Genomic DNA, 11,188 nt, shown 5'->3' on the forward strand with positions numbered 1-11,188 from the left:
GAGAGAGAGAGAGAGAGAGAGAGAGAGAGAGAGAGAGAGAGAGAGAGAGAGAGAGAGACTCGTATTCCCCCACTGTGGGGTCGCATTTGGAAAATGTTACTTCCCCACTGTGTTAGCTTAACTCTTACTCCCTGTGACAAACTATTTGAACAAACACCTCAATGGAGGAACGATTCCCTTTGTCTCATGGCTTCACTCCATCGGGGTGGGGTGGGGGTGGGGGTGGGTTGTAGGGGTTGGGGGGCAGGCTCAAACAGAGCAGAGACATTATGGTGTCTGGGAAGCAGAGAAACCCTTTGTTTTGGGGCTAGTGGGTTTCCTCTTGCTTTTATTCTACCTGCTCCTCAGGCTGTTGGGTAGTCCCAGGGACATTTTAGGCTGAATCTTCCCTTTCTGGAAATGCCTCCTTAGACCACAGAGATGTGCGCTGCTAACCTAGGCTCTTCTTGGTCCAATGGACTTAGCCAGGAGCTCACTCAGACGGCCATTAGACACGTCACTCCCCTTCCATTCTCTGAGCCTAGTGCAGGAGGGTATTCCGATTTAAACACCACTACCCCATCTCAGTGGTTTGACACAAACATTTTTATTTCTTGTCTATGGTACAGCCCTGTGTAGGTTGGTAGTGGGGTGACTTGTGTTCAATCCTCCTTCCTGCCAAGCATTCAGAGGAGGGAGCAGGGAGAAAGACTTACATCACTTTGGGCTGCTATAACCAAATCCAATAGGCTGAGTGGCTTAGAAACAGGAATTTATTTCTGATGGATTTGTCAGCTGGGACATCAGATCACAGTGCTGTCAGATTCCATGGCTGGCGAGAAGTTAATTCACAGTGTACAAACAGTTCCTTTTGCACTGTGTCGGCACACAGTGGAAGTGACCAAGCGGCTCCAGGCCTTTGATCATCTACTGATCTTATGGATGATGTCTCTGCTCTCTGTCACTTCCCAGGAGAGACCCATTACTCCTCCTATCATCCACTTGAGGTTAGGATTGCAACAGTCCAGTGACAGGCACTCCAGACCCACATTCCAGCCATCCGAGGTCTTTTCTCAGTATCACTTAATCAGCCATGGATGACAGACAGTTCGAGGTGCTGTTTATCCTGGGGCGCATGGCTTTCCAGCTATGAACCCATGAAACCAGACATGTTATAGGTGTCCTGACTACACTTACAGGACAGTCAAGAGCTGGACATTCCCAGTCCAAAGGGAGAAGTAGAAAGGGGCGGAGTAAAGCATTCTCAGAAGGTCCAAAGTCTTTATCCTGACAATCTTTGTCCCAAGGCTCTGCCTCTCGGGTTCACTGGAGTAGAGGTCACACCTAGAACTTCTTGGTTGGTGGGCTTGTACCCAGGGTTGATTTTTGTGGCTCTGTTGACATTGTATGCCTGTAGCTTTCAAACTGGGGTGATACGCTAATGGCTCTTCTGTTGTGAGGTCTCATGGAGCGCATGGCTCCACTGGACATGGTCCTAGTGGGCTGTGTGGCTCTAATTAAGTCTATGCCTTCACTGTTCCCTTTCTGGGTCCTGAGACACCTTTGGCCATTCTTTGGCTTTCAGGTGAAGGTAGCCATGCCCTGAAGACTTGTTTATCTTGTGTGCCCGCTGAGATGGCACTGTATAGCTAGCTGCCACTGAAGTTGGCCACCTGTACTTTCTGTCGTGAGAGCGGCCTTTGTTGTAACAGGGCCTACAGAGCTGAACCTGTAGAGGCAAGAAATACGGTGCTGAGGAGTGAGTAGAGCCTTGAAGTGGTACTGTGCAGTCAGTGTGCAGTGGGTATGCAGTCACCCTTGGGTGCTCCTGAACCCTTCCTTAAGAATGGTTCTTTTGCCCAGGCCATAACATTCTTGGCCTGCAGTAGAAGGCTCAGCCCCTTCTGGAATGCCACAGGGTAGTTTGTTCCCCACTGTCTAGATGAGTAATACTTGGCTGGTCTATACTAATGTTCATATGGAATGATCACCTGACCACACTCTTGGTGTTTCCCCCTAAACACACTATGCCGTTTGTGTGCAGTGGCAGAAACAAGGGAGGGTGGGGAAGGCTTCATTTGGCTCCTGGTTTCAAGTCATAGTCTGTCATACTGCAGAAGGCAAAACCGAGCGGTGTGGCCCATGGTGTATGGAGAGTTTGGTGGTAGCGTTCTCATGTAGAATAGACCTGGAAGTAAGGATAGCTACATCAGGGCCAGGTACAGGCTTCATCTCCCAGAAGCTCCAAACCTTCAAAAGAAGCCCATAGCAGGGGTCCAAGTACTCAAAACTGCGTGTATGTGTTGGGGTGGGGTGGGGCAGGCACATTTCAGATTAAAGCGGTAATATCTGCCTCAAAATCTCATCCTTAAATCCTTTTTATGTTTTACTATAAGAATTAAACAAAAGCCAAGTTGTATCTTCAACTCTTTGCTTAGGGGCTCTTCAGTCAAATTTCGTGTCTTTTCACTTGAGCTTCTGACCAACAGCTGTCAGAGGTGGCTCCCACAACTCTCCTCAGGTTTGATTCACTTGCTTGAATGTCTCTCAGAAGTCAGAGGAGGCACTTAACTGGTTTATTATGAAGGATATATGGTTATAAAAACCCATCAGTAAAGGGGTTTACACTGTGAGATGTGAAAGAGGGGGTGAATCTTCTTTGCCCTCTCTGGATGCATCACTGGATTGGCCAGCTTTCTACCGCTATGGCAAATATCTGAGATTAAAACAACAGAAAAGATTTATTTTGGTTCATAGTTCCAGAGATTTCAGCCCATGGTTTTGTTGCTTTAGTGCCTGAGGCCAGGTAATAAATATATCATGGCGTGGGAGGGTAGCAGAGAACAGCCTGTCTCAGGGTGGACAGGAAGGAGGAGGGAAGAGGGGAGAGATACAGATAGAGATACATACATACATACATAATACATATGCACATGTACACACACATACACACACACACACACACACACACACACACACACACACACACACACGAGGTGGGGGTAGGTAGCGGTGAAGAATGCACCAGGGACGATATATACCCTTCAAAGGTTTGAACCTAATTGATCTACTTCCTCCAAATAGGCCCCACCTCCAAAAGTTCCAATAGCCCACTGAGCCATGGATACATCAATGGATTAATCTATTGAGGAACCTATAGCCTTTATGGTCCAGTCACCTCCAAAAGTCCTGCCTGTAATACTGCAGCACTAGGGACCAGTCCTTCAATGCATGAGCTTTTGGAGGTCTATCAGATCCAAACCCCAACAGTTATCCTCTAGGAACCTCCATGAGTTCTGCTGTCCAGAATCTCTAAACCCTAATTTGTTTTTTTTTTTTTTTTATGGAGACTTCATTGTATAGACATGCTTGCTAACAGACTGGCTGGGGAAAGCTATGTGAACCTCCTCTTCAGCATTCCTTCCTTGAAGGGTAAAGCATAGGACCGCTGGAGCGAAGTGGGTTTTAGGACCTACAATCAGACAAGGAAAATCAGATTTATCATTTTATGGCCACTGAAAAGCTTGGAAAGATCAGAATTTCTCCCTAGAAACCATGGTTGAAAACCAAAATACATATGTCACAGATCACAAGCTGCCATGGGAAATATCATGAACTAGATATACACAACAGAGCCTAGTTTGGGAAGCTAAAATGCATAAGACAGAGGCACTGAAAGATTTTATCTGGGGAGGACCTATTTTGTGGTTCACTTTTTGGTTGTAGTTGTTGTTTGTCTTAGTTAGGGTTTCTATTCCTGCACAAGCATCATGACCAAGAAGCAGTTGGGGAGGAAAGGGTTTATTCAGCTTACACTTCCATACTGCTGTTCATCACCAAAGAAAGTCAGGACTGGAACTCAAGCAGGTCAGGAAGCAGGAGCTGAAGCAGAGGCCATGGAGGGATGTTCTTTACTAGCTTGCTTCCACTGGCTCGCTCAGCCTTCTCTCTTATAGAATCCAAGACTACCAGCCCAGAGATGGTCCCACCCACAAGGGGCCTCTTGATCACAAATTGAGAAAATGCCCCACAGCTGGATCTCATGGAGGCATTCCCCCAACTGAAGCTCCTTTCTCTGTGATAACTCCAACCTGTGTCAAGTTGACACAAAAGTAGCCAGTACATTGTTTAAACTGGAGAGGAAAGGAGTTATTTGGCTTACACATCATGATTACAGTCCCTCATGAGGGAAATCGGGGGCAGGAACATAGGCAGCAACAATGGAAGAACTTCTGGCTTCCGTATCAAAAGATACTTTCTGGCTTGGTCCTTCAGCTTGCTTGCCTTGTTAAAAATAATAATAGTTTGATTTAGTCTTTGAGAATTTCAAACAGTATATTTTGGTCACATCCATCCTCTTCCCCAAACTCTTCCCAGATCAACCTCAACCTCTCTACTAACTCAAATGAAAAACAAAGTAAAGCAAACAAACAAACAAGCAAACAACAAACAAACCAACCAACCAGAGTCTAGTTTTTGCTGGATAACTACACCTGCCTTCACGTGTGGTTGATACATCAAGTGTCACTCTACTGAAGAAAGCTAACCTTTCCTCACTAGAGGTGGGACTTCATGCCTTACTCAATGTATGGATTTTTGCCTTTCTTGAGTTTCAAAAGGCCTGTGCAGGCTGTCCCAGTCTCTGCAAGTTCATGTGTGGATCTGCTTTGTTATGTTCAGAACGCAATGTTTCTTCACAGCCATTGTTGTGGTTTGAATGAAAATGGTCCCCAGAGGCCCATAGGGAGTGGTAGTACTAGGAGGTGTGGTCTTGTTAGAGAAAGTGTGTTACTAGGGGGTGGGCTTTGAGGTCCCAAAAGCTCAAGCTACACCCAGTGTGGCAGTCTCTCTTCTGCTGCCAGCCGATCAAGGTGTAGAACTCTCAGCTCCTTTACCATGTCTGACTGCATGCTGCCATGCTCCCTGCCATGCTCCCTGCCACGACAAGAGTGGATCAAGCTCTGGAACTGGAAGAAAGCCCCAATGAAATGTTTTCCTTGTTCTTGGCCTCATTGACATCACCAGATGTAGGTTATATGTCATGGAGCAGGCTTCCAATATCCAGGATATACATTACCATTACAAAACGCCATGGTGAAGAAATATTGGACCATAGCAAGACAAAACCAAATGGGCAAACTCCATGTCATGCCCAATGTCAAAGAGCTCTTCAGATCTCTAACTTCTTGCATCCTTGTTGTCTGCAGTAAACTTCTTTCTCCTGGCCTGGGTCCACTCGTGTTAGCAGCTTTCTTCAGCAGGTGTCCCATGGCTCTGGCATCTCAAACATCTTGGAGTCACCAAGGCAACTTTAATAGTACAGTTTCTGGTTCCAGTGTCTGGGGTCTACACATGATCTTTTGAGCTCATCCAAAGGGCTGGGATCACTTCTCCAGCTCTGCCTGCTGTTATCACTGTCACTCTAGGCTCTGGTTGACTCCACTCCACGGCTGCTGCTGTGCTTGGTGAGCATCCCATGGTATTGGCATCTCTAATTTTCTGAAGTCTTCTGCTGCAACTAGGCTTCACCAATAGCCTCTCATAGGCTCTCTTCATGGTGCCAAGCCTCAACTCCTTTGCATGACCCATTCAGTCCTGGGCCAACAACTACAACTGAGGCTGCACCTTCACCAATGGCTTTCCCTGGCCTCTCACAGTGCCAAGCCTCAGCTGTTCTTCATGACCCCTTCGTGCCTTCAAAACCAGTACCACCTGAGCAAGACTTACATATTACCAAGTCCAGCTGAAGCACAAGGTACAACCTCTCAGAAAATACTTCCCAGAAGATTTCACCTCAGTGATGCTGGTCTCTTCTTAATGACTGATAATTTCTTAGCTCCAGCTAACCAGCATCAATTGTCCCAGTAGTCACCTCTATTCTTGACTCTAAAGCTGGAGCCACATGGCCAAAACTGCAGAGTTCAGCTGTTTGTTGGAGCTGAAACATGGCCCCCTTGTTCTATTACATTATCATCAATTTTCTGTTTTCCAACTCCTTCACTGCCTAACCTTAGCTATCCTGAAACTTGCTCTGTAGATTGACCTTGAACTCAGATATCTGCATGGTTCTCTCTCTCTCCTGAATGCTGGAATTAAATGTGTGTACCACCACACCTGGACATAAGCTTTTCTTCACCCAGAACTTGCTCTGTCCCAGGCTGCCCTTGAATTCAAGATCTGCTTGCTTTTCTAAAGAATAAACCTAGCAGGGTGTAATCTGTCTTGAGGTCACCACTTCCTTAATCTGTTTATCTCTTCAAACATAGGATTCAGCTCCTTTCTACTTCTTGGTACCCCTTTAACCATACATTTTGTATTTTGTCTTTTTAAGTTTGCCATGCTTGATCAGAATGCTCTTCATAAGACTAAATGAGAGAACAAAGTCTCTGCTGGGCTTTTTTGAGATTTCCTTTGTCAATGCAGTTAACACAAATCTCTTTACTTTAGCCTCAGGTAGACTACTCAGACAAGGGCAAAAAGCAACCATACTCTTCACTAAAATACCACAAAACAGTGTCTAGGCCACTGTGCTGGCTGGTTTTGTGTCAACTTGACACAGGCTGGAGTTATCACAGAGAAAGGAGCTTCAGTTGGGGAAATGCCTCCATGAGACCCAGTTGTAAGGCATTTTCTCAATTAATGATCAAGGTGGGGGATTCCCTTGTGGGTGGTGCCATCTCTGGGCTGGTAGTCTTGGCTCTATAAGGGATCAGGCTGAGCAAGCTAGGAGAGGCAAGCCAGTAAAGAACATCCCTCCATGGTCTCTGCATCAGCTCCTGCTTCTTGACCTGCTTGAGTTCCAGTCCTGACTTCCTTGGTGATGAACAGCAATGTGGAAAATGTAAGCTAAATAAACCCTTTCCTCCCCAACTTGCTTCTTGGTCATGATGTTTATGTAGGAATAGAAACCCTGACTAAGACAGTCACATACTGAAATTCTTCTCCACCAATACCTCTTGGGCCAGGTCTGTACAGTTCAAATCACCCTCAGCAACAATATCCGTTTTGGGAAATATTAAAAAGAGCGGCAAGTTCCTGCACTTGACCCAACTACTCTTAACCCTGGTGGTCTCACCAGCCAGTTCTTACCTGTTGGAGACTCTGACTTAGAGCTCCAGAATCTCTCCACTCAGCTCGCTAAGTTCCCACTGGTGGGTCGCTGCCAGCCAGCCTTATGCTTCAACCCCCCCACTGCCTTTGTAGTACACATCTGGCAAACTCAACACTTTGCTGCCCTTGAACCCAGTCGAACCGCTGCGTGAAGGAAAACAACACCATACAAATTTAGTTCAGAAACAACGGTAACTCACTTGCTGGGAGAAACAACTAGAATCCTAATCTTGCAAACCATATTATATCTAAATCTCCTCGCCTCCCCCCTCTCCCTCAGCCCAGTGGGGAATCCTGGCAGATTCACCATACATCTTGCCCTCTCCCTATTCCTGTCCAAAAAGCCTGTGGTTCACTTCTCGCTTTGCCTCACATGGAAGGAACAAGGCAGCTGCATTTTGGCCCCCTGTAAGAGGGCAGAAGCCCTTCAGGAGGGCTTTATCCCTGTGACCTAATCACCTCCATAAGGCTCCACCTCCAGTTGGCATCACACTGGAGATTTTGATTTCAGCAGGTGAATCTCAGTGTAGAGAATGCAAACACCTGGAACTTAGAGACCTAGATTAGACTCCACTGGGCGAGATTCAACTCCTGGCTCGTAGGAACTTCAAGGCCAACTGGGAAAGGAGGTCTCGTTATGTGGCTAAGCACCTGGGCTGGCTATTGGTAGAAAAGCCATCCCTCTTGCCAGAGCATTGGTCCCTGGAATGACAGGCTTTGCCCGTTCCCACCTAAGCCCCTCCTCTGACTCTACACTGTCAGCTCTCTGTTATCTAGAGCTCTGTTCTAGTCTTTATAGAGCCAGCTTTACTCCAGCTTGGTACTTTGAGTCTTGTACCTTGAGCTCCTATCTTGACATCCCTTGATGATGGACTGTGACCTGTAAACCGAAACCAAATAAACCCTTCCGTTCCAAGTTCACGTTAGTCAGTGTTTTCGTCACAGCAATAGAAAGCAAACTGGGACATATGACTTTATAAAATGTCTCAAAAGATCCCAGAATCCCTACTTGGTTCCTAAAGTATTGGTTTGTTGTTGTTGTTATTAACTTAAAAAAAACGAGTAATGAGTTTGGTCATGGCATCTTTATACATATGTGCCACTGTGCTTTCTTCTGGGTTCCCCTTCCCTGTCTCCCATCCTTTTTCCTGACTGCAGCCGCTTCCCGTCTTCCTCTAGTTAGTACTTCCTCTGGCTTTCCCATTATGTAATCCAATACTTTACTGTCCATCTCTTCTTTCATCCTAATTCTAACTTCATGCATATATATAGTGTTGACTGTATGTGTTCATGTGTGTGTGTGCAGATGCGCAGGTGTATATGCATATGAGAGCCAGAGATTAAGGTTAGTGACTCTACCAATTGTTCTCCATCTTACAAAAAGAGTTTTGTTAACTTTACATATATGAAATTTTGCCTGCATGTATATCTGTGCACCATGCATTTGCCTGGTGCTGGAGGAGGTCAGAAGAGGATGTTGAATCCCTGGAACTATGGTTACAGAATGTTATGAGCCACTATGTGGGTGCTGGGAATTGAACCCAAGTCTTGTGCAAGAGCAACAAGTGCTCTAAATTGATGAGCTATCTCACTAGCCCCCTCCTTATGTTTTGAGACTGGATTTCTAACTAAACTTGGAGCTCACTGATTCAGGGAGACTAGCAGGCCAGCTACTCCAAGGATCTTTCTGTCTTTGTTTCCCAGAACGAAGATTACAGGTACATACTATTGGAATCAGAACTCAGGTTCTCATGCTATGTGGCAAGCACGTTTACTGACTGGACTAATCATCTCCCTAGTCTGTGTGTGTGTGTGTGTGTGTGTGTGTGTGTAATACGATGGTTTCCAGTTACAATCCATTTCTTTGCAAAAGTTATAATTCAATTTTTCTTTGTGACTGCATAAAATTCTCTTGTGTTGTTAGAGACCGCATTTTTCTAAAGCACCGCTCTCCCCCCCATCTTCTTATATGTGTGTTTGCATGTGTGTATGCATGTTGGGAGGTATGAGGAGGGCACATGTGCATGTGTGTTGGTACATGTGCATATGCTCATGTAGACGACTGGGACTGATGTCAAGAATCTTCTTTACTGTCCTTCTACCATATTCTTTGAGGCAAGGCATTTCAATCCATTCCTGAGCTTACAAGGAATCCAAGGGATCCTGTCTCTGCTTTCCAAGGCTGTAATTCCAATCATATCCATCAAGCGTTTGCTGGGGTTTGGAGTTCCAAACTTCTGTCCTGTTGGTGGTAAGTACTTTAATCTCTGAACTATCTCTTCAGTCTTTAAAGAATGAATTTTAAATCTTCATTGCATATCACTGTCTTCCGGGGGTTCTGATTAAAATGAGCATTCCAGAACTGGGGAGATGGAGTTAGTGGTTAAAATGCTTGCCAAGCAAGCTTAAAGAGCCTCAGAATCTACTTAACGTAGGGTGAGCTTGGCCTCTCACCTGTAATTCTAGACTGGGAAGGTAGAGACAGGATCCATGAGCAATCCATACACAGGTACATATGCATCCATACTATACAGACACACACACACACACACACACACACACACACACACACACACACAGTGGAAAAAGAACAATGTGCTTTCCTGGGCTCATCCCCAAGATTCTGACATAGGAAGTATGCCTAAGGAGTGTGCATTTGGGGAAATCTCTAGAGTAGAGGAGAAAGGAAAGCTCTAGCCTCAAAGGGGTTGCCTGGCTGCACTCCTGGGTTGCTGTGTGTCAGGGAGCCTTTGTGCCAGTCCTCCCAGGACCTAGTATGGCTGGGCCAGCACAAGCTCTGTCCCATTCTCTTCCACCCCCTCCTCCCTGTACGAGCAGGACTGGCAGGCACCCAAGCCAAACACTTAAGACTCATTAGGGGAACAAATGGAGCCTGGGTCGATCCCAGCTCCAGAGTGGGTGCTGGGAGAAAGGCGAGGCAGGAGTCCCTGGAGCAGAGTCTCAAACTTTTTTTCTATAGCTGGGGAATAATGTAGGGCCTTTGTTAGGAGTCGGAGAGGACGCACAAGGCTGTGACATAAAGACAGGTGTCTGCGATGCTACCAAAAGAGTAACGGTACTGTTTTCATGAAGCCCTTTCTCAAACAGTGTCTGGGGTTCTAAGGAGTGGCTTCACAGGGTCTTATATACTCATAATGGGAGAGTCTTTGGGTCATCAAGCAGTCTGAACAATCAGAGTCAAGGGTAGCCCTGAAGACAATTTTTAGAGAGTTGAATGAATTCTGGAAGTCACTGGACCACTTTGAGGGCAGCAGCTCAGCATGTTTCTAAAAACAATCAGCCCCCCACCCCCACCCCTTACCATTTAGGAAGTTGGCTATTCTTCCTTGGGACTCCTGATGGTAGCTCAGAGAAGGAACTGGTCCTAATCCCATTACAATTAGAAATGCTTTAAACCTCTGCTTGCTGTCCTCTGCTTCAGAGGCCCTTCCTTGCTGAAGAGAAGACCATGCATGTGTGAACTGGGCTGCAGGATAGTGGGAGATGTTTCCAGAACTGACAGGAGCCTCTGCTGCTCTTCCACATTCCCAAGATCTAGGAATTGCTCTCTGAACAAGCTAGCCTTGGGGACCTTTGTGGTGGCAGTGGCAGGGTACCATGGAAACCTGAAGGATTGACACACATTATGTGTAGCAATTTCTTTCCTCCAGCATCCTGCCTCTGAGATGTGGTCCAGCTATCGACTATGCCCACACCTTATTCCTAGAGTTAGTTTAGAATAGTATGTCCCTCCCCTGGAGAGTTTGGAAGGCGTAATGAACAGATCAAAGTTCACAGCCTTGGGGATCCTTTTAGAGCTCAGCATTGAAATATGTCTGTGCCAGGTGTGGTAGGGGCAAGCCTGTACCCTCAGCATTTGGGAGCCAGAGGCTGAAGGATCAGGTGTTCAAGGCCAGCCATAGTTGATTGAGAGTTTGAGGTCAGTCTGGACTAAATGACTTTCTGCCTCAAAAGACAAAAAAAAAAAAAAAAAAAAAAAAAAGCAGGGGCACTAAAGAGATGGCTCAGTGGTTGAGAGCGTTTGCAGCTCAATCCTGAGGACAATTGTTCAGACCCATGGGGCGGTGTATCCATAACA

The sequence above is a fragment of the Mus pahari genome, chromosome 3, assembly GCF_900095145.1.
Source record: "Mus pahari chromosome 3, PAHARI_EIJ_v1.1, whole genome shotgun sequence".
Taxonomy (NCBI): Eukaryota; Metazoa; Chordata; class Mammalia; order Rodentia; family Muridae; genus Mus; species Mus pahari.